The sequence below is a fragment of the Manihot esculenta genome, chromosome 10 (assembly GCF_001659605.2).
Source record: "Manihot esculenta cultivar AM560-2 chromosome 10, M.esculenta_v8, whole genome shotgun sequence".
In the NCBI taxonomy this organism is placed as follows: domain Eukaryota; kingdom Viridiplantae; phylum Streptophyta; class Magnoliopsida; order Malpighiales; family Euphorbiaceae; genus Manihot; species Manihot esculenta.
In genome coordinates this window covers 24417134-24440810 of record NC_035170.2, presented here as the reverse complement: position 1 = coordinate 24440810, position 23677 = coordinate 24417134, and the positions used below count along the sequence as shown (strand labels likewise).

Sequence of the window (23677 nt, the reverse complement as noted above, 5' to 3'; positions counted from 1 at the left end):
TCGGACTAGCAGCTTCCATCCCAAAAACTTCCAAGTCTATCACCCATGTTACATCCTATGCCCGATTTCGGACTAACAGCTTCCATCCCAAAAACTGTCAAGTCTATCAACCATGTTACATCCGGTGCTCGATTTCGGCATAACAGCTTCCACCCCAAAAACAGCCAAGTCTATCACCCAAGTTACATCCGATGCCTGATTTCGGACTAGCAGCTTCCATCCCAAAAACTTCCAAGTCTATCACCCATGTTACATCCTATGCCCAATTTCGGACTAACAGCTTCCATCCCAAAAACTGCCCAGTCTATCACCCATGTTAAATTATGTGCCCGATTTCGGACTAACAGCTTCCATCCCAAAAACTGCCAAGTCTATCACCCATGTTACATCCGGTGCCCGATTTTGGCATAACAGCTTCCACCCAAAAACTGTATCACCCATGTTACACCCGGTGTCCGATTTTGGCCTAACTGTTTCCATCCCAAAAACTGCCAAGTCTATTATCCATGTTACGTCCTGTGACCGATTTCGGACTAACAGCTTCTATCCCAAAAACTGCCAAGTCTATCACCCATGTTACATCCGGTGCCCGATTTTGGACTAACAGTTTCCATCCCAAAAGCATTTCCATTTGGCAGCCACCCTCTGGCTCTCCTTAACCTCGTCAAGAAGCTAGCAATGGCCACTCACGAGCAATTTTTCAAATTATGTATAATATAAAAAATAATTTTAAAATTATGTAGGATCCGAAAATATTTTCAAATTTTGTGTGTCAATCCAATGAGTTCGCCAATTTAACTGACGAAACTTATAGCTTGTTCGGCACCATAAGTGCCGAACAAGCTTTTCATTGCCACAGGAGCAGTTGCAGCATGCGTGGCTCTTCAGCACTTAAAATAATAAAATCTAATATTAAGTTTATGTAAATATTTTGTAATATATAATAAAATTTAATATTTTTAAAATAAATATAATTAAGAAAATAAAATGTAATAATTTTTTTTAAAATATAATAATTTTATTTTTTAAATTATTTCATCGTTGTATTTTTTTATTATTTTAAAATTATTTATTTATTTTATTTATATTATCAAAATATATAAATTAATTAATATTAATTTTATTTATATTATCAAAATATATAAATTAATTAATATTAATTTTATTTTATGTTTAAATTTTTGTAAATATTTTTAATATCTAATAAAATTTAATATTAGATTTTATTTTCTTACCTCCACCTGCATGCATGCAGTGGATACAGGTGCATCCATGAAGGTGAATGCATGCATGCAGGGCCATCTGCGGCAGTCTAGGATTCGAAAATATAAAAAGTAAAATAATTTTAAAATTATATAGAATTTGAAAATATTTTTAGATTTTATATGTAAACCCAGCGTATTTTTAAATTTTATGTGAGCGTATATTAAAAAATATTTATAAAAATTTAAATATAAAATAAAATTAATATTAATTAATTTATATATTTTGATAATATAAATAAAATAAATAAATAATTTTAAAATAATAAAAAAATACAAATGGATGAAATAATTTAAAAAATAAAATTATTATATTTTAAAAAAAATTATTACATTTTATTTTTTTTAATTATATTTATTTTAAAAATATTAAATTTTATTATATATTACAAAATATTTACATAAACTTAATATTAAATTTTATTTTTTTATAGTTGCAGGGGTGAGCAGTATTCGGTTCAAACCGAAAAAACCGATCAAACTGAATCGATTTGAAATTTGGTTCGGTTTTTTATACATTTCGATTCGATTCGGTTTTTAATTTTTAAAATTTCGATTATTTCGATTCGGTTCGGTTTTGATAAAAAAAAACCGAAAAAACCGAACCGAACCGATTAGTGATAATAATATGTTTTTTCAATAATATAGAGAAATTAAATCACATAAATATTAAAATATTTTAATTAAATTTTAAAATATTAAAAATAAAGTATAAAAAATTAAAAAATTATTAAAAATCGAAACCGATCAAACCGAATCGAATCGAACAGAATCAGACCGGTTCGGTTCGATTCGTTTTCTGACCAAAATCAGTTCGGTTCGATTTTCATAAACACTAAAATTTCGGTTTTCGATTTATTCGGTTCGGTTCGATTTTAAACCGAACCGACCGAATGCTCACCCCTAGTTGCAGATGCATGCAGGGCCATCCCCTGCATGCATGCAGCTCTTGGGCACTGTAAGTGGGCACTATAAGTGCCGAACAGCCACGCATGCTGTCACCGGAGCAATTTCAACTGCTCCCGTGGCAATGAAAAGCTTGTTTGGCACTCATAGTGCCGAACAAGCTAAATTAGACATAAGTTCGACACCAAAAATATCCAATTAGTATGTCCAGTCAAACTGGCGAACCTACTGAATTGACACACAAAATCCGAAAATAATTTTAAAATTATTTTTTTATGTTATGCATTATTTGAAAAATTGCTCCACCCCAGACACCCAGTTCTCGTTTTTGAGCACAGAAGACTCCAAGCATTCTCTCTTCTCAGCATCAAATGCAAGCCACCTTCCTAATAACATAAAGCCCTGCAATGTTTTTGATGGTGTGCCAATGAATCATGTCTTTTCAGGACGACCAATAGAAAGAGTGGATCTATTCTTAAGGGCAACACCAGATAACTTCAGAAAGAGCTTGGAATTGGCAGCAAAAGATATGGACCAAATTAATTGCTTGATAACAGATGCTTTCTTGGTGTTTGCAGGAGAAATTGCAGAAGATTTGGGTGTTCCTTGGATCCCAGTTTGGTTACCCTTCGCTCATTCCATTTCTGCCCACATTTATTCTGACAAGATTGTTCAGTACTGCGCTGGTAATGGTGGAGAGGCTGAGTCAATCCTGGAAAATATTCCAGGGTTAGCTCAAATGAGAACTAAAGATTTGCCACTTGAAGCCTTATTGAATGATAAACAAGAAAATCTCGTCTGGAATGCTAAATCAAATTGGAAATGTGCTGCCAAAAGTTACTGCTCTTGTTATGAGTTCCTACGAAGAACTTTACCCTAAACCCTTGTTAGAGGATCTGAAATCCAGGTGCTCAAGCTTGCTTAACGTGGGTTTTGTGACTGTGACAATTCCACCACCACCTTTGCCACTGTCAGAAACGGACTCTACTGGTTGTCTGTCATGGTTGGACAGCCAAAAAACCATGTCTGTGGTTTATATTAGCTTTGGAATTGCTGTTAACTTCCCTCCTAATGAGATGAAAGAATTGGCAGAGGCACTCTCTGAGAGTAAAATTCCGTTTCTTTGGTCACTTAAGGAGAATTTAAGAAGGAATTTGCCAGGTGATTTTCTTGAGAAAACTAGCTTTCATGGAAAGGTGGTTCCATGGGCACCTCAGGCTCAAGTATTGGCACATAAATCAATTAGTGTGTTTGTGACGCATTGTGGTGCTAATTCTGTGTATGAGAGTCTCGCAAATGGGGTTCCAATGATTTGTAGGCCTGTGGTTTTTGCTGATAATGTTACAAATGCAAAAATAATAGAGGATATATGGGAGGCTGGTGTGAGAGTTGATGGTGGCGTCTTTACAAAGAATGGAGTCATCAAGAGCTTGGAGCTCATCTTTGCACATGAACAAGGGAGAAGAATAAGAAGAAAGGCCCAAGCTCTCCATGTAACGACCCGGAAACCGGACCGCTACCGGCGCTAGGATTCAGGTCGGCTTAAGGCCGCCAGAACCCGTAGCAAGCCAAACATACATCCTGTGAACCTGTTTAATCCCATACATGGTCAACAACATACATAAAAATTAAAACTTTTCTTTCATTCAAACATTTCTTTGCCAAGCCTAGCCTGTGCATGCACAAACATAACATAAACCTCTCATTGGAGTCCTCATCAAATACTCCAATGGGGTAACATAACATAACATAGGCTTGGGTTACATAGGCATCATAAAAACATTATATCTCATACAAGACCATGTGTACAGGGAATACAACAGACTCTAGTCAAGCACACTATTAAACTTTCATTACATAACATATCATACTTTTACATTACAAACAAACCATGTCCACCACTAGACTATTACATAAACTTCTCTTACTCTTGCTGACTTCTCTATCTACTCTGTACCTGCAAGACTGGGGTTAGGGGAGAGGGGGTGAGCTATAAAGCCCAATGAGCAGAAACTAAAAACATTGATTTTATTATTTCCTTTATTCTTATTCATTATTTATTATTCATTTTATTTTATTATTCTTTTTATTATCCTTATTATTATTATTTATTTTATTTTATTTCCACATATTATTTAACTTTTTTTTTTCTTTTTCTTTTTCATGCTTTCATGAAATGCAACACATCACAGCTAATCACATCAAGGATGGTATTGTCACCATTAGTCCTCTTCCTTTCCAAAGTGCCGGGATGTAGAATGGGTCAACCGGTCTTTCTCTTACATAACATATCATAACATAACATTCCAATATGCCGGGACGTAGAATGGGTACAACCGGACTTTCTCTTTTTTTGTGCCAGGGACGTAGAATGGGTACAACCTGGACTTTCATACATAACATGCCATATCTCATCATAACATATCGAGGACTATGGATCATCCAATCAACCATCCACATCAACATCAATTTATGCAATGCAGCATATTCGTGAATTCTAATGCAAACATCCTGAAATATTGCATGGCATTAGTGATGCATGGGCAATGCTTTATGATTCATTCATTTATTCATTTACTTTACTTTAAAACTTAAGGGGTTGTTCCACTCACCTGATGACTGAAGCTTTAACAACTCAAAGGCAGCTATCTCACTGCCGGGGGTCTCGGTTCCTCGGGTCCGAACCTACACAGGTGGACTTAGATGAGGTACCAAACAAACATAAACAAGACTCTAAACATACCCCCAAAAACCTCCTAAAAACACCTCAAAACACCCCTAGAAAACATGCAAGAAAAGGCTGGACAGGGCACTTTCGGCGGCACCTTCGGCGGCCGGAAGTCCCTCCAGAGCCGAAAGTCAGGCAGGTTCGGCGGCACCTTTGGCGGCCGACTCCCAGACAGAGACGAAACTCATGCATGTTCGGCGGCACCTTCGGCGGCCGAAAGTCTCGGACAGAGCCGAAACTCCAACTTTCGGGGGCAAGCTTCGGCAGCCTAAAGCTGCCTCCCAAGCCATGTTCGGCGGCCGAAACTCCCTTCGGCTGCCGAACCTGGTTTCTGCCAAAGGGCAGAAACTTGGCTCCCTTAAGCATTTTTGCCTCCAAACTCACCAATCATGCATAAACTTGTTCTAAAACATGCATAAACACCTTACATCACACCTAGGGGTCTCAAACTATCAAATACCCCAACTACAACACTTCAAACACACACAAGCAACATACATTGTTCATCAAAACATCAAAATCCATAAACTCATCAACAAGCCTAAACATGCATCTCTACCCATAAAACAACTTAAAACTTAAAACATATAAGGAGCTTAAGATCGGCTCTTACCTCTTGAAGATCGAGAGGGAGACGACCTAAACTTGGAGATCCACGAAAATGAGCTCCTGGGTTCCCAAAGCTCCAAAACTTGTTTCAAAAGTTCAAAACCTTCAATGCAAGCTTAAAACTCAAGAAAAATGGTGGGGATTTGAAGGAAGAACACTAGATTGGGAAGAGGGAGGTCGGAAGCTAGCTGTGGCCGAAAATGGGAGAAAGCTCGCCCATTTCGGCTAAGTGCCCCTTTTATAGTGGCTGGCCAGACCACGTTCGGGGGCCGAAAGTGCCTCCGCACGCATGCCATGTTCGGCGGCCGAACTTGACTTTCGGCGGCCGAACCTGAACTTCCCTCACTCATGCTTTCGGGGGCCTAACGTGCCTCCAAAACGCATGCATGTTCGGCGGCCGAACTTGACTTTCGGCGGCCGAACCTGGGTTTTCCTCCAAAGACTTTTCATGCAAAAACTCATTTAATTTTCATATTTAAAACCATGAAATGCTTTAAAACATTTTATGAAAACATGTTTCTACCCTACTAGAGGCTTCCGACATCCGAAATTCCACCGGACGGTAGGAATTCCGATACCAGAGTCTAGCCGGGTATTACATTCTTCCCCCCTTAAGAACATTCGTCCCCGAATGTTCACCAAACAACACATAACATGGCAAACATATAACATACATATATAGCACATCAACACATAGGGATTCAACCTTAAAAGAGATGAGGGTACTGCTGGAGCATAGACTCCCGTGTCTCTCACGTGCATTCCTCCAAGTTGTGGTGGTTCCACAGGACTTTCACCATCGGGATTTCCTTGTTTCTTAACTTTCTGATCTGGGTGTCTACGATCCGTACTGGCTGTTCAACATAGGTGAGATCCTCTTGGACCTCCACATCAGGCTCACTAAGAACCTTGCTCGGATCTGACACAAACTTCCTCAACATCGAAACATGGAAAACCGGATGGATTCTTGCCATTGAGGCAGGTAAATCCAGCTTGTACGACACATTCCCAATCTTTTGCAAGATTTCAAAGGGTCCGATGTATCGTGGGGCTAGTTTACCTTTCTTCCCGAAGCGAACCACTCCCTTCATTGGAGACACCTTGAGCAATACCAGGTCCCCCTCCTGAAACTCTAACTGCCTTCTGCGGATGTCTGCATAACTCTCATGTCTGCTTGCAGCAGTCTTGATTCTCTCTCTGATTATGGGTACCACCCTGCTGGTAATCTCTACTAGCTCAGGCCCTGCCAAGGCCTTCTCTCCAACTTCCTCCCAGCAAACAGGTGATCTGCACTTCCTTCCGTACAAAGCTTCATATGGAGCCATCCAGATGCTAGCATGATGGCTATTGTTGTAGGCAAACTCCACCAAAGGTAGATGCTGCCTCCAAGAACCGCCAAAGTCCAGCACACACATTCTGAGCATATCCTCTATAGTCTGGATGGTCCTTTCTGACTGTCCATCAGTCTGGGGGTGGAAGGCAGTACTGAAATCCAACCTAGTACCCATGGCATTCTGCAGACTCCGCCAAAACCTGGAGGTGAACTGGGGCCCTCTGTAACGACCCGAAAATCGGACCGCTACCGGCGCTAGGATCCAGATCGGCTTAAGGCTGCCGGGACTCGTAGCAAGCCTGACATATAACCTGTAAACCTGTATAATCCCATACATGATCCACAACATACATAAAAATTAAAACTTTTCTTTTCATGAACATCAACCAAACTCAACCTGTGCATAAACATTAACATAACATTGATCCCTCTGTGGGATCTCATTAGTGCCCCCAAGGGGTGACATAACATACGTTGAGTTGGTTTACATAAACATCATCAAAATCTCTAAGATCATGTATAAAAAGGGATACAACATTCTATGGTCAAGCACACACTAACATTCATAAAATTCATTACATAACTATATTGTACTTTTACATTACAATTTGATCATGTCCATTGCTAGCTATTACATAAGCATGACTTCTTTACTCTATCCGGACTCCCGCACTATACTGTACCTGCAAGCCTGGGGGTAAAGGGAGAGGGGTGAGCTAAAAGCCCAGTGAGTAGAGCTATTAAAACACATTAACACTATGCTCTATGAAATGCATCATAACACAAACAATTCACATAAGGGTTGGGTGAACTTGTCACCAATTAGTCCAAGCTAACATTGTGCCAGGCCGTAGCATGGGGTCCTGGTCTTCCTGTCATACATACATTACTTACCATTATTCCAGGGCCTCCTCTGGGCTCCTGGTCTTCGAGTCCACAATCGTGCCAGGCCGTAGAATGGGGTCCTGGTCTTTCATTTCCGTGCCAGGCCGTAGAATGGGGTCCTGGTCTTCCTGTCATGGACTAATTGGGTCATCCAACATTCACCCACATCAACAACAATAGATGCAATGCGGCATATTCGTGAAGCTAATGCAATCATCCTATAGCATAATCATGATGCATGAAACATGATAAAACATTTAATTTAAAAGATTAAGTTTAGTTCCACTCACCTCTGGCTGACTCTGACAACACCGAAGCAGCTGAACTCACTGCTGGGGTCCTCGGTTCCTCGGGTCCGAACCTACACAGGTGGACTCAAATGAGGGACCAAACACACTAGAACATAACTCTAAAATACTCCCCAAAAAACCCCCTAGAACATCATGAAAACATCACCTAAAGACATGCAAGAAATGGCTGAACAGGGCACTTTCGGCGGCAGGTTCGGCGGCCGAAAGTCCCTCCAGAGCCGAAAGTCAGGCAGGTTCGGCGGCACCTTCGGCGGCCGAACCTCCCAGACAGATCCGAAAGTCCTCTTTCGGGGGCAAGCTTCGGCAGCCGAATGCTGCCTCCACAAGGGGGTTCGGCGGCCGAAACTCCCTTCGGCGGCCGAACCTGGTTTCTCCCCAATGGGCAGAAACTTGGCTCACATGAGCCTCTTGCCTCCCAAAACCTCACATCATGCATAAATCTCAACTAAAACATGCATACAAGTTCCTAGGGGCCTCAAACATGCATATACCCCAACTACAACACTTCAAACACACAAAATCCACACACATTGCTCAAATCATCAATATTAACCCATAACTCAACATATAACCTAACATGCATTTCTACCCATAGATCTTGCATAAAACTTATTTAAAACACATAAGGAGCTTAAGATCGGCTCTTACCTCTTGAAGATCGAGAGGGAGACGACCTAAACTTGGAGATCCACGAAAATGAGCTCCTGAGTTCCCAAAGCTCCAAAACTTGGTTTAAATGCTCAAAACTTGCAATGTGAGTTTAAAACTTAAGAAAAATGGAAGAGATTTGGAAGAAGAACACAAGAGTTGCAAAGGGAAGGTCAGAAGCTTGCTGTGGCCGAAAATGGGAGAAAACTCGCCCATTTCGGCTAAGTGCCCCTTTTATAGGTGGCTGGCCAGGCCACGTTCGGGGGCCGAATGCGCTCCCGCATCCATGCAATGTTCGGCGGCCGAACTTGACTTTCGGCGGCCGAAACTGGACTTCCCTAACTCATGCTTTCGGGGGCCTAACGTGCCTCCAAAGCGCATGCATGTTCGGCGGCCGAACTTGACTTTCGGCGGCCGAACCTGGGTTTTCCTCCAAGGACTCTTCATGCAAAAACTCATTTAATTTCATACTTAAAACCATTAAAAACATGAAAACATTTTACAAAAACATGAATCTACCCTTCTAGAGATCTCCGACATCCGAGATTCCATCGGACGGTAGGAATTCCGATACCGGAGTCTAGCCGGGTATTACATTCTCCCCCCCTTAAGAACATTCGTCCCCGAATGTTCCTCAACTAGCACATGCGTAGCAAACAACATAACATCCACATGAAACACATAGAGACTAACCTTAAAAGAGATGAGGATATTGCCGAAGCATAGACTCCCGTGTCTCCCAAGTGCATTCCTCTATATTGTGGTGGTTCCACAGGACTTTCACCATCGGGATTTCCTTGTTTCTCAGCTTTCTGATCTGGGTGTCTAAGATCCGTACTGGCTGCTCAACATAGGTGAGATCCTCTTGGATCTCCACATCAGGCTCACTAAGAACCTTGCCCGGATCTGACACGAACTTTCTTAACATAGAAACATGGAAAACCGGATGGATTCTCGCCATAGAAGCAGGTAAATCCAGCTTGTACGATACATTCCCAATCTTTTGCAAGACTTCAAAGGGTCCGATGTACCGCGGAGCCAGCTTACCCTTCTTCCCGAACCGAACCACTCCTTTCATTGGAGACACCTTGAGCAATACCAGATCCCCCTCCTGAAACTCTACTAGTCTTCTGCGGATGTCTGCATAACTCTTCTGTCTGCTTGCAGCTGTCTTGATTCTCTCTCTGATTAAGGGTACCACCCTGCTGGTGATCTCTACTAGTTCAGGCCCTGCCAAGGCCTTTTCTCCAACTTCCTCCCAGCAAACAGGTGACCTGCACTTCCTTCCATATAAAGCTTCATATGGAGCCATCCCAATGCTAGCATGATGGCTGTTATTGTAGGCAAACTCCACCAAAGGTAGATGTTGCCTCCAAGAACCGCCAAAGTCCAGCACACACATTCTCAGCATATCTTCTATGGTCTGGATGGTCCTCTCTGACTGTCCGTCTGTCTGTGGATGGAAGGCAGTGCTGAAATCCAACCTAGTACCCATAGCATTCTGCAGACTCCGCCAAAACCTGGAGGTGAACTGGGGCCCTCTATCTGACACTATAGAAACAGGAACCCCATGCAGTCTGACTACCTCATCAACGTACACCTGCGCCAACTTGTCCACAGAATAGCCACTCCTGACAGGGAATGAAGTGAGCAGATTTGGTGAGTCTGTCCACAATCACCCATATGGAGTCCAATCTGTTGGACGTCGCCGGTAACCCCACTACGAAGTCCATAGCTATATTCTCCCATTTCCACTCTGGGATAGGTAGCGGGTTAAGCATTCCAGCCGGCTTCTGATGTTCCAGCTTCACCCTTTGACACACTTCGCAGGCTGACACGAACTGTGCCACTTCTTTCTTCATAGCTGGCCACCAATAAACCTTCTTTAGATCTTGATACATCTTGGTGGCTCCGGGGTGAATGCTGTATCTTGCATTATGAGCCTCTCTCATAATGTCTCCTTTTAGCCCTATGTCATCTGGTACACATAATCGACTCCCATAGCGGAGGATCCCCTTACTGTCGAATCTGAACTCACTACCACTGCCTGACTGAACAGTCCTGGCAATCTTCACTAACTCCGGGTCCTCATGCTGTTTCTGAGCCACCTGCTCCAGAAACACGGGTGATACTCTCATCTGGGCCACCAAGGCACCTGTACCAGACAACTCCATCTGTAGACCTTCCTCAATAAGCTTGTAGAATTCCTTCACCACTGGCCTCCTCTCTGCCGATATGTGGGATAAGCTACCGAGTGATTTCCGGCTTAGGGCGTCTGCCACGACATTCGCCTTACTCGGATGATACTGAATCTTGCAATCATAGTCACTCAGCAGCTCTACCCATCTCCTCTGTCTCAAGTTCAAATCTCTCTGACTCAGGATGTACTGCAGGCTCTTATGATCTGTAAAGATCTCACATTTTACCCCATAGAGGTAGTGCCTCCACATCTTGAGTGCAAAGATTACTGCTGCCATCTCCAGGTCGTGTGTGGGGTAATTCAACTCATGCTTCTTCAGCTGCCTAGAAGCATAAGCAATCACCCTCTCATTCTGCATCAGTACACAACCCAGTCCCACACGGGACGCATCACAAAAGACTGTAAAGTCCTCATCACTAGATGGCAGAGCTAAAACTGGTGCTGAAGTCAACATCTTCTTAAGCTCTTCAAAACTTTCTTCGCACTGGTCGGTCCACAGAAACTTCTGATTCTTTCTGGTTAACCTGGTCAGAGGAGTTGCTATCTTTGAGAAGTCCTGAACGAGCCTCCTGTAGTAACCTGCCAAACCCAAGAAACTTCTAATCTCTGTCACTGAAGTGGGTCTAGGCCAGTTAGCCACAGTTTCTGTCTTCTTGGGGTCCACCTCAATACCATTCTCTAACACTACATGCCCCAAGAATGAAATGCTCCTCAGCCAGAACTCACATTTAGAGAACTTGGCATACAAGCCATGTTCCCTCAAGGTTTGTAGAACCAACCTCAGATGATGGGCATGCTCCTCTGCATTCCTGGAATACACTAAGATATCATCTATGAAGACAATAACAAAGTGATCCAGGTACTGGCTAAATACTCTGTTCATGAGATCCATGAATGCTGCAGGGGCGTTTGTTAACCCGAACGGCATCACTAGGAACTCATAGTGCCCATATCTGGTCCTGAAAGCTGTCTTTGGCACGTCTTCATCTCTGATCCTCAGCTGATGATACCCAGATCTCAGATCTATCTTGGAGAAACAACCGGCTCCTGCTAGCTGGTCGAATAGATCATCGATCCTAGGCAACGGGTACTTGTTCTTGGTAGTGACCTTGTTCAACTGTCTGTAGTCGATACAAAGTCTGAGGGATCCATCCTTCTTTTTCACGAACAACACTGGAGCACCCCAAGGTGAGGTACTCGGTCGGATGAAACCCTTATCTACCAGCTCTTGTAACTGTTCCTTAAGCTCCTTCAGCTCTGCTGGCGCCATCCTGTAGGGAGGGATAGAGATCGGTCTGGTTCCTGGCATCAATTCTATCTCGAACTCTATCTCCCTCGGAGGCGGTAAACCTGGCAGCTCGTCTGGGAAAACATCTAAGAACTCTCTAACCACAGGCACCGAGGCGGGCTCTCTGACATCTCTGTCTAGCTCTCTCACATGAGCTAGATAACCCTGACAACCCCTCCTGAGCAGCCTACGAGCCTGTAGGGCTGATATCAAACCTCTAGGTGTACTCCCCTTGTCTCCTCTAAAGACAACCTCTGACCCATCCTGACATCTGAACTTAACTACCTTGTCTCTGCAATCCAAGGTAGCACCATGGGTAGATAGCCAATCCATCCCTAGAATGACGTCAAAGTCTGTCAAGTCTAGAACCACTAGGTCGGCGGATAGGCATCTTCCCTCTATGAAAACTGGACTGTACTGGCAGACTGACTCTGCCACTGACGGGTCACACTTGGGTCCACTGACCCATAGGGGACACTCTAACCCAGAGACCATCAAACCCAACCTCTCGACCGCTCTCGGAGAAACAAAAGAATGGGTTGCACCCGGGTCCATTAAGGCATAAACATCTGAACAACCAATGATGATATTACCTGACACCACGGTGTTGGATGCATTCGCCTCTTGCTGCGTCATCGTGAAGATCCGTGCTGGAGCTGACGGACCTTCCCCTCTGTAACCTGTTGAAGAAGAGGCTGACCCTCTCCCTCGGCCTCTGCCACTAGCCTGTGTCGCGACTGAAGCTACTGGCTGTGCCACACTACCCGAAGCTGTCTGCTGGGGCTGTGCCGTAGGAACTGCTCTTGGACACTCCCAAGACATGTGTCCCTCTTGCCCACACCTGTAGCAGGCTGTCGTCCCAAACCGGCATACCCCCCGGTGTAGCTTACCACACCTCGTACAAACTGCGTTATCAGCACCAGAGCTTGAGCCACCTCCTAATCCCAGACCTGATTTGATCTTGCTCCAGAACTTATTCTTCTTTGTCTTCCTGGTGGTATTATTCCACCTCTTACTGCCTGAACTCAAGGATGAAGGGTCAATCCTTCCCCCACCTGGGGTCTTGGAACCAGAAGGTTGTGCCACTGACTGCTTGACTTTTCCTTCTATTATGGCACTAGCCTCCATTCTCCTGGCCATGTCTATAATGGCATGGAAACTTTCTCTATCAGCTGACTGAATCAAAGAGGAATACCTGGAATTGAGCCTCATGATATACCTCCTCGACTTCTTCGGATCTGTGTCCAGATGTTGCCCAGCAAACGGCAACAACTCTAAGAATCTATCGGTGTACTCATCGACACCCATCTCATCTGTCTGCTTCAGCTGTTCAAACTCGATCATCTTCAGCTCCCTGGAACTGTCAGGGAAAGCCCATCCTGCGAACTCATTCGCAAACTCCTCCCATGACAGACTGTCCACCCTTGGTTTCACATAGTTCTTGAACCACTCTCGTGCCTTCTTGCATTTCAGAGTGAAACCAGCCATCTGAATGGCTCTACTGTCATCCGCCCCTATCTCATCTGTAATTGTTTTGACCTTCTCCAGGTACACAAACGGATCATCACCTGTATCAAACTGGGGAGCACCCAACTTAATGTAGTCAGTCATCTTGACTTTGCTCCCTCCAGATGAGCTAGGCTGAGGTCTTAGGGTTTCTGGAACTGTGGGTTCTGCTGGTGGTGGTGGTGCAACATCCCCTGGGATAGGGTTTGCTGTGCTTGGATAGGAGGGTTGAGGTGGGTACATAGGGTATTGTGGATACTGTGGGTGGAAAGGTGGGTATGGCATGTGAGAAGGGTAAGGATTAAAACTGGGGTAATCCGATGTACCTCCCATCGAATACCCGGGGTATGGTGAAAAAGGTGGGTACTGGGGTGGTGGAATAAACCCCGAGGCCTGAGTGCCTCCTTGAGACTCACCCATGCCCTCTTCTGGCATGCTCACACCAAGATTACCATCCCTCCTCTGGTCCACATCCATCTCTTCTCCCACATCCACTGACCTGCCTCCTTGAACCGTTCCTCTTACTAATCTGTTTCTACCCAGATCCAGAGACCTTCTAGGGTCTCCCACTGCTCTGTCCCTGTTGGACCTACTTGACATTGCCCTTGGCAATGCTGGAGGACGGGCGCTCGTACCCTCATCCTCCGGTGGTACTCTAGTCAATCTAGCCGATCGACGAGTTCCTCGCATTTTGTTTACTGAAAAACAGTACAGATAACAAAACGTTAGCATCAAATGGTTCATGTGGAAACACATGAACCCACATCATATACATAGCATATCTCATGGCATACATACTTTCATTCTAGACAGGACTCTACATCCTATCCTAGTGGACATGATTTCCTATTGTGCTTGACTTTCTATAACATCTATGAGCCCGACACTCTAGGTCCGACCATATGAACCTAGGGCTCTGATACCACTCTGTAACGACCCGAAAACCGGACCGCTACCGGCGCTAGAATTCAGGTCGGCTTAAGGCCGCCAGAACCCGTAGCAAGCCAAACATACATCCTGTGAACCTGTTTAATCCCATACATGGTCAACAACATACATAAAAATTAAAACTTTTCTTTCATTCAAACATTTCTTTGCCAAGCCTAGCCTGTGCATGCACAAACATAACATAAACCTCTCATTGGAGTCCTCATCAAATACTCCAATGGGGTAACATAACATAACATAGGCTTGGGTTACATAGGCATCATAAAAACATTATATCTCATACAAGACCATGTGTACAGGGAATACAACAGACTCTAGTCAAGCACACTATTAAACTTTCATTACATAACATATCATACTTTTACATTACAAACAAACCATGTCCACCTCTAGGCTATTACATAAACTTCTCTTACTCTTGCTGACTTCTCTATCTACTCTGTACCTGCAAGACTGGGGTTAGGGGAGAGGGGGTGAGCTATAAAGCCCAATGAGCAGAAACTAAAAACATTGATTTTATTATTTCCTTTATTCTTATTCATTATTTATTATTCATTTTATTTTATTATTCTTTTTATTATCATTATTATTATTATTTATTTTATTTTATTTCCACATATTATTTAACTTTTTCTTTTTTTTTTCTTTTTCTTTTTCATGCTTTCATGAAATGCAACACATCACAGCTAATCACATCAAGGATGGTATTGTCACCATTAGTCCTCTTCCTTTCCAAAGTGCCGGGACGTAGAATGGGTCAACCGGTCTTTCTCTTACATAACATATCATAACATAACATTCCAATATGCCGGGACGTAGAATGGGTACAACCGGACTTTCTCTTTCTTTGTGCCAGGGACGTAGAATGGGTACAACCTAGACTTTCATACATAACATGCCATATCTCATCATAACATATCGAGGACTATGGATCATCCAATCAACCATCCACATCAACATCAATTTATGCAATGCAGCATATTCGTGAATTCTAATGCAAACATCCTGAAATATTGCATGGCATTAGTGATGCATGGGCAATGCTTTATGATTCATTCATTTATTCATTTACTTTACTTTAAAACTTAAGGGGTTGTTCCACTCACCTGATGACTGAAGCTTTAACAACTTAAAGGCAGCTATCTCACTGCCGGGGGTCTCGGTTCCTCGGGTCCGAACCTACACAGGTGGACTTAGATGAGGTACCAAACAAACATAAACAAGACTCTAAACATACCCCCAAAAACCTCCTAAAAACACCTCAAAACACCCCTAGAAAACATGCAAGAAAAGGCTAGACAGGGCACTTTCGGCGGCACCTTCGGCGGCCGGAAGTCCCTCCAGAGCCGAAAGTCAGGCAGGTTCGGCGGCACCTTCGGCGGCCGAAACTCCCAGACAGAGACGAAACTCATGCATGTTCGGCGGCACCTTCGGCGGCCGAAAGTCTCGGACAGAGCCGAAACTCCAACTTTCGGGGGCAAGCTTCGGCAGCCTAAAGCTGCCTCCCAAGCCATGTTCGGCGGCTGAAACTCCCTTCGGCTGCCGAACCTGGTTTCTGCCAAAGGGCAGAAACTTGGCTCCCTTAAGCATTTTTGCCTCCAAACTCACCAATCATGCATAAACTTGTTCTAAAACATGCATAAACACCTTACATCACACCTAGGGGTCTCAAACTATCAAATACCCCAACTACAACACTTCAAACACACACAAGCAACATACATTGTTCATCAAAACATCAAAACCCATAAACTCATCAACAAGCCTAAACATGCATCTCTACCCATAAAACAACTTAAAACTTACTTAAAACATATAAGGAGCTTAAGATCGGCTCTTACCTCTTGAAGATCGAGAGGGAGACGACCTAAACTTGGAGATCCACGAAAATGAGCTCCTGGGTTCCCAAAGCTCCAAAACTTGTTTCAAAAGTTCAAAACCTTCAATGCAAGCTTAAAACTCAAGAAAAATGGTGGGGATTTGAAGGAAGAACACTAGATTGGGAAGAGGGAGGTCGGAAGCTAGCTGTGGCCGAAAATGGGAGAAAGCTCGCCCATTTCGGCTAAGTGCCCCTTTTATAGTGGCTGGCCAGACCACGTTCGGGGGCCGAAAGTGCCTCCGCACGCATGCCATGTTCGGCGGCCGAACTTGACTTTCGGCGGCCGAACCTGAACTTCCCTCACTCATGCTTTCGGGGGCCTAACGTGCCTCCAAAACGCATGCATGTTCGGCGGCCGAACTTGACTTTCGGCGGCCGAACCTGGGTTTTCCTCCAAAGACTTTTCATGCAAAAACTCATTTAATTTTCATATTTAAAACCATGAAATGCTTTAAAACATTTTATGAAAACATGTTTCTACCCTACTAGAGGCTTCCGACATCCGAGATTCCACCGGACGGTAGGAATTCCGATACCAGAGTCTAGCCGGGTATTACACTCCAAGAGCTTCTTTTGCAGGCTGCAGCTCCCACTGGACATGCTGCACAAGATTTCAAGACTTTGCTGGAAATAGTATCATCAAATCATGCCCTTAATAACTAGGCTTTTATTATTATTATTATTATTATTAAATAAATCTTACTTGTAACGTGTTATCTTTCAACAAGAAAATTATATGTAATTTCAGTATATTAAATAAATAAAGAAAATTTATAATTTAGTTTTTGAATATTGCCCAATAAGTCAGTTTCTGTATTTTCAAAAACCTATTAAAACGTTTTTATTTTTTTTCTCCGTTAACGAAATAACTCTTTCGTCTATTTCTGCGGTTAAAAATATAGCAAAAAACCAAATTACTTTCCTCTCTTCCTCTCTTCCTCTCTTCCTCCTCCTCCTTCTCCTTCTCCTTCTTTTTTTATTTTTCCTCTTTTTCTTCTTTCGATTCTTTTTTGGTTTTTCTTTTTTTTTTTTTTCTTTAAAGAAGAGGAGAAAGAGAAGATTTTTCTTCTTCTTCATCTTCATTATCATCATCTTCTTCTCCTTCTTTCTCTTCTTCTTTTTTTCTTTTCTTTTTTTTCTTCATCATTGAAGATGAGAAGAATGGACTATTTCATTAGAAAGGACGTTTTAATAGATCTGAGACAAGATAAAGACATTTTAATAGATCTAAAAAAAATAATGACATTTTAATTAATAGATTTCTAAAAATATAGAGACTGATTTATTAATAATGACAATATTCAGGAACTAAATAAAGGATTTCATTTGAGAGTAAAATTAGGTTTTAAAACTTTTTTCTTTCATCCATCATCTATTTTTAAGGGAAAAGAGGACAAAAAGAACTATTTCGTTAGAAAGAAAAGATAACCACGTTTTAATAGATTTTTGAAAATGTAAAAACTGACTTGTCAATAATGGTAATATCCAAAAGCTAAATAGTAAATCTCTCAATAAATAATTGGATAAATCATTATGTAAGTCCCATTAAAAAAATATCCCACTACTTTAAAACTCAATTAATATTTCATTTTTAATTTTGTTAATTATTTATTCTTTCCATCCAATATAATTTTAATTTAGGTTAAGTTGGTGATAAATTAATGAGAATTATGACTTTTTTTAAAAAAAAATAATAAATTCAAATTATTTGCAGATTAGGCTTTCAAAAAATAAAAAATTATTTTATATAATTATTATATGTATAATAATTACATATTAATTATTAATTATAATAAAATTTATATAGATCTACACGAAATTTAGCAAATTATAATACAATCATTATCGGTTATATTATGAAATTTCTTGAAAGAAATAGTAAGAACAACTCCCATATTGATGGCATGAAGAACAGTAAAAAGGTACAACTAAAAGGATTCATCGATCAATAACTACACGAGCAACAAGAAAAACAGACATATAGTTCATATGAAGAAGAAGTAAGGGTGAGTATTCGGTCGGTTCAATTTAAAATCGAATCGAATCGAATAAATTAAAAATTAAAATTTTGGTATTTATGAAAATTGAACCGAATTGATTTTGATCAAAAATCGAATTAAACTGAATCGATCTGAATCAGTTCAATTTGATCAGTTTAATTTTTTAATAATTTTTTTATCTTTTATACTTTATTTTTAATATTTTAAAATTTTATTGAAATACTTTAATATTAATATAATATAATATCTCAATATTATTAAAAATAATATATTATTATCACTAATCAATTTGATTTAATTTTTTTAATTTAAATTAAACCAAACTAAAATAATTGAAATTTTTAAAATTAACAATTAAATCAAATCAAAATAAATAAAAAGTCGATCTGAAATTTAAAATTAATTTAATTCGATCGATTTTTTTAATTTGAATCGAATAATAATAACATATTCAAGAAGTGATCACAAGGAGAACAACGACATGGGTGGTGAAAATTAGAATAATAACCTAACATCACATGAACAACAAAAATGTCGGCGACATGAGCAGCAAGAGCACGGGCGAGTCTGTGGACCCATTCCTTTAATATTTTCCCACTAGAGAGTTGTTGTTGCCGCTAATAATTACTCCGCCTGCATTTGCCATTCATTCATATTGGTGTAAACTAATCAGGCAAGTTTCGAAGAATTTAAATTTAATTTATTAAAATTATTTTAAATTTAATTTTATATATTTTAAATTTGAGATAAATATTAATAAATTTAATTTAATTTATTTAGTAAAAGAGTGAAAATAAATTAAGCTTTAATCGAGTTTTATTATATTAAATAATTATTTATGAATATTTTAATTTATTTATAATTAATTTAAAATTAAATAATTTTAATTAAATAAATAAATATATAGGCAACTCCTAAATTTATATAAAAAAACTCAATGAATCGAATATTTATAAATTTGGGTCACTTCATGAAAGTTTTAGCTATTTGTCTCAGTTTTCTTTTGGTATATGTTTGGTTTAATTTCAACAATTATACAATAAGTTATCAAACTTCTAACACAGGTTGTCCTATTAAAATCTTTTATGTCAGATTTGCATTTTTAGTTTTCATGTTGAATTTATTTATTTTGTCTTCCAAACACAATTTCAACATTCATATTACACATCCACACAATCAAAGTAAAATTTTCAGCAATTAAAACTAAACCCTAATTTTACATATTCATGAAAAAAATCAAAGTAAAATAGAAAATCATGCAAATACCAAACCTTTTGCATAATTTTATTTAAAAATTTTAGGTATATCTTAGTTATTCTTTTTCCTTTCCTTTACCCTTTGATGTACCTTCCTCCTTTTAAATTTGTTCACTTAAACACCAAAACTACTCCTTTCCTCATTTTCTATGGTTCTTTATTAGTTATTTCATTTAGAAAAGAATTTGCTTAAATGGAGATCTTGTCTTCACGGAGAAATAAGGTGAAAATGATAGAAAAGAATAAAACTAATTTTGTCTTTTCTTTTTAGTGTAGGTTCAACTATCATGAAGAAAATTCAAGACTAATTTTTTTCTTTTATGATTAGTCATTTTTTTCATGTATAGCTAAGTGACACATGGATGGTTTAGGTGAAGAGATGAAAAAAATGGAGAACCAAACTTGAAATTTATTTTTAAACTTTTTATATTCACACTTTAACCTATTAAATTTTTTTTCATGTTATTTATAGATTGACCTAATAAATCTACACTTTTAACATTTAGAAATTTATTTTATTTAGGTAAGTGCATCGATTTTAATAAGAATCTCAAGCTAACATGTCGGAAAACGATTAAGTATCTCCCGAAAGTGACTTGATTTCGACTTATTATATTATTTGTTTTATTTTAAAATATGTCTGTTTTTCATAGTTGAGTGTTATATGATATAATTATTATAGTTAAAGATATTAAAATATTATTACTGGTCATTATTATTTTAACTCTTTCTTTACATGTATAACTTCATATAAAATGAAAGCTGGACCTCTAAACACAACTTTTAGTACTCTAACTATAGGGAAATTATATGTCAAGCAGCTATGGATAAGTTAATATCTCCTCTAATTAGCACAAGATTAAGCTAGCATCTCCCTTAAAACTAATTACCCTAACTTTAGAATGATACAATTTAATTCTAGTAGTTTCTCTGTTTCTATCCTTAAGTTTTGGAATGTGATAATTCTCTAACCTTTTTTTAAAAAAATTTTGTCCTCGAAATTTACCTATCACAAATAGTTGGAGATATTGTAGCCTCATTAATTCCTCACTTTTCTATGTAGCTTCCTTTGTTTTGTAGTTCCTCCAAAAAATCTTTACTAATGAAATTTTCTTATTTCTCGTTCCTTTATTTCTCATGCTAAAATCTTTGTTGGTTCCTTTTTATAAGTGAAATTAGGTTGAATATCAATTATCTCAAAAGAAATTATATGAGAAGGATCAAATCTGTATCTTCTCAGCATGGATATATGGAAAACATTATGTAACTTGTCTAATTCTTGGGGTAATGCAAACCTGTATGCTACCGGACTCACACGTTCAATTATCTCATATGGACTTATAAATCTAAGACTTAACTTCCCTTTTTTGCTAAATCTAAGCATCTTTTTTCATGGAGAGACTTTAAGAAACACTTTATCTCCAACTTCATATGCTATATATTTTCTCTTCAAATCTGCATAAGACTTCTATCTATTTGAAGCTGCTTTCAACATTTTCTTGATAGTTCTAACTTTCTCTTCTATTTCTCTCACTAAATCTGGATGTATCAATTTAGTTTCACTGAGTTCTGTCCGGTACAATAGAGTTCTATATTTCCTTCAATATAATACTTCATAAGGTACCATTTTAATTTTGTCTTATAACTATTATTGTATGCAAATTCAATCAATGATAGGTATCTCTCCCAACTCCCTTCAAATTGAGTAATACAACTTCTAAACATATCTGTCAGTATTTAAACTATCCTTTCATATTGCTCATCCATTTGAGGATGAAAAGCTGTATCAACGTTAAACTTAATACCCTATACTTCATACAATTTTTTTCAAAATCAGAATATGAACATCGAATCCCTATTTGAAATAATTTTTTAAATTATTTTTTAAAATTTATATCGTATCAAAATTAGGTAATTTTATTTTTATAATTATTAATTTTTATATTAAAAAATAAAATTAATTATAATATTTTTTTTAAAAATCTAACAATAATATAATTGACTAATCAATCAAAAATACACTTTACTAAACAGTTAAAATCTAAAAATATTTAGATTTTTTTTCATTGATTTGAATATTGTTGATCAGACTCTTATCATATAATTATTAATTTTATTTTTGAGTTTTAGAACTTGACTTTTTTTAAAATTATTATTCTGCAATATCAACTTCAAAAGATTCATCAATTAAATTCTTACAATTATGGATTTTCGAATGAACAAACGGATAAGGATAAACTGCATCTATATTGTTTGTCACTCTATTTTGAGAGTAGTTTTATATTTGTTGCTCAATTTTATTTTATTATTAAAATATCTCTTAATTTTAATTTATTTTAATAAAAAAAATTTATGAGCCACAAATTCTTTTTATTTTTTCTCTTATTTTTATAATTAAATTCATAAAACTTTATACTATATTGATGATAAAATTAATTATTATTTTATTATTAAAATAAAATGCTATAACTTTTATACTAATTTATTATTATTTTATAAAATTATTAAAACTTTCAATATTTTATTTATTTACGAAATATTTTAATTAAGATTTTTAATATTTTAAATAAACTAGTATTAATAACTTTAATTAAAATATTACATAAATAAATATTATAAAATATAAAAAAAAGAGAAATATATTTTTATTTTTTTTAACTTGCAAACCTATTATTGACTTTTAACGATAAAAAAAGGATAAGACGTGATCATAATTGCATTAAATGTAGGGTCAATAATATTTAAAAGTTGTTTGAGTGTGTTTGAAACGGGATGATATAAACTGATTTAAATAATTTTTTAGATTCACTTTTTATTTATATATTATATATAATTTAAAATTGCAGCATTTTGTAAATATGGATGATTTTTCAAGTTAGTATGTGACCGTTACACTCTTGTTTATTAAATTTGTGACATTTTTATTTTAACTGAATCGGATATAATTACTAACGAGATATAGATTTTTAGGTATTGTGGTTCGCTAGTATTTTTGGCGGCTCCATCTCATCTCATATGGATAACCCTTTTCTCGCAGGGCCACTAGCTCTGTTCAATTTATCTGATTTAGGGTCGCTCTAATACCAATTGAAACAGTCGAACTCAAATTGATTCAAATAAACTCACTTTTCACTTTACTCAAAATGATTAACCAAGTAGCTATTATATAATTTGAAATTGCCGTATTCCACCACCGCGTAACGATTTTTCAAACTAGCATATGAGCGTTACACGTTTGTAACGAATAATTTTAAAAATATGTAAATTTTTTTAAATTTATTCAAATATACTTACTATCAAACTATATCAAACTAAATCTGTGAGTGCATAATTTAAAATTTGTTAAATTTTCTTATAATAAATTATTTTTTAATTTATAATTAATTTTTCTTTTTTTAAATTTATTTATTATATTCTTTTTTCCCTAATTTATGATATCCCTTTTTCTCACCTAATTTATTTATCCCTTTTTCCTCATAAATTTTTATTGTATAATCATAAATCAAAAACGAAAAATTTGTGACCTAACTCATAATTAATGTTTTAATTTAAGAAATCATGAGTTTTTGTTGAAGGCAAAAGTCTGACGTAACACAACGTTTAAAAGGTTCTTTTTTATTTATAATTATACAATATAAATTTATGAGGACAAAAAGGATAAATAAATTAAGAAAAAAAATAAATTATGTAAATTTTTTTTTATAATAAGTAAATTAAGGAAAAAAAAAAGAATAGCAGAAGAAATATAAAGTAATTATATAAACTAAAAATACTCCTATGTTTTTGCACACAAATCAAAAAAATATATTAACTTAAATTTTAATAAAATAAAAATATTAAATTCTGTCTATGCCCACCAGGATATCAGTCTAATCACAAGTCATTAGCCATCTCAAGAGTCAAGCAGAGACTGTTTCA

The 23677-nt window shown here is 38.0% G+C and overlaps 1 pseudogene; it reads left to right on the top strand.

Moving 5' to 3' along the window:
• The first annotated feature begins 627 nt into the window (after positions 1-627).
• LOC122721250 lies at positions 628-17284 on the top strand (annotated as a pseudogene).
• Positions 17285-23677: the final 6393 nt, after the last annotated feature.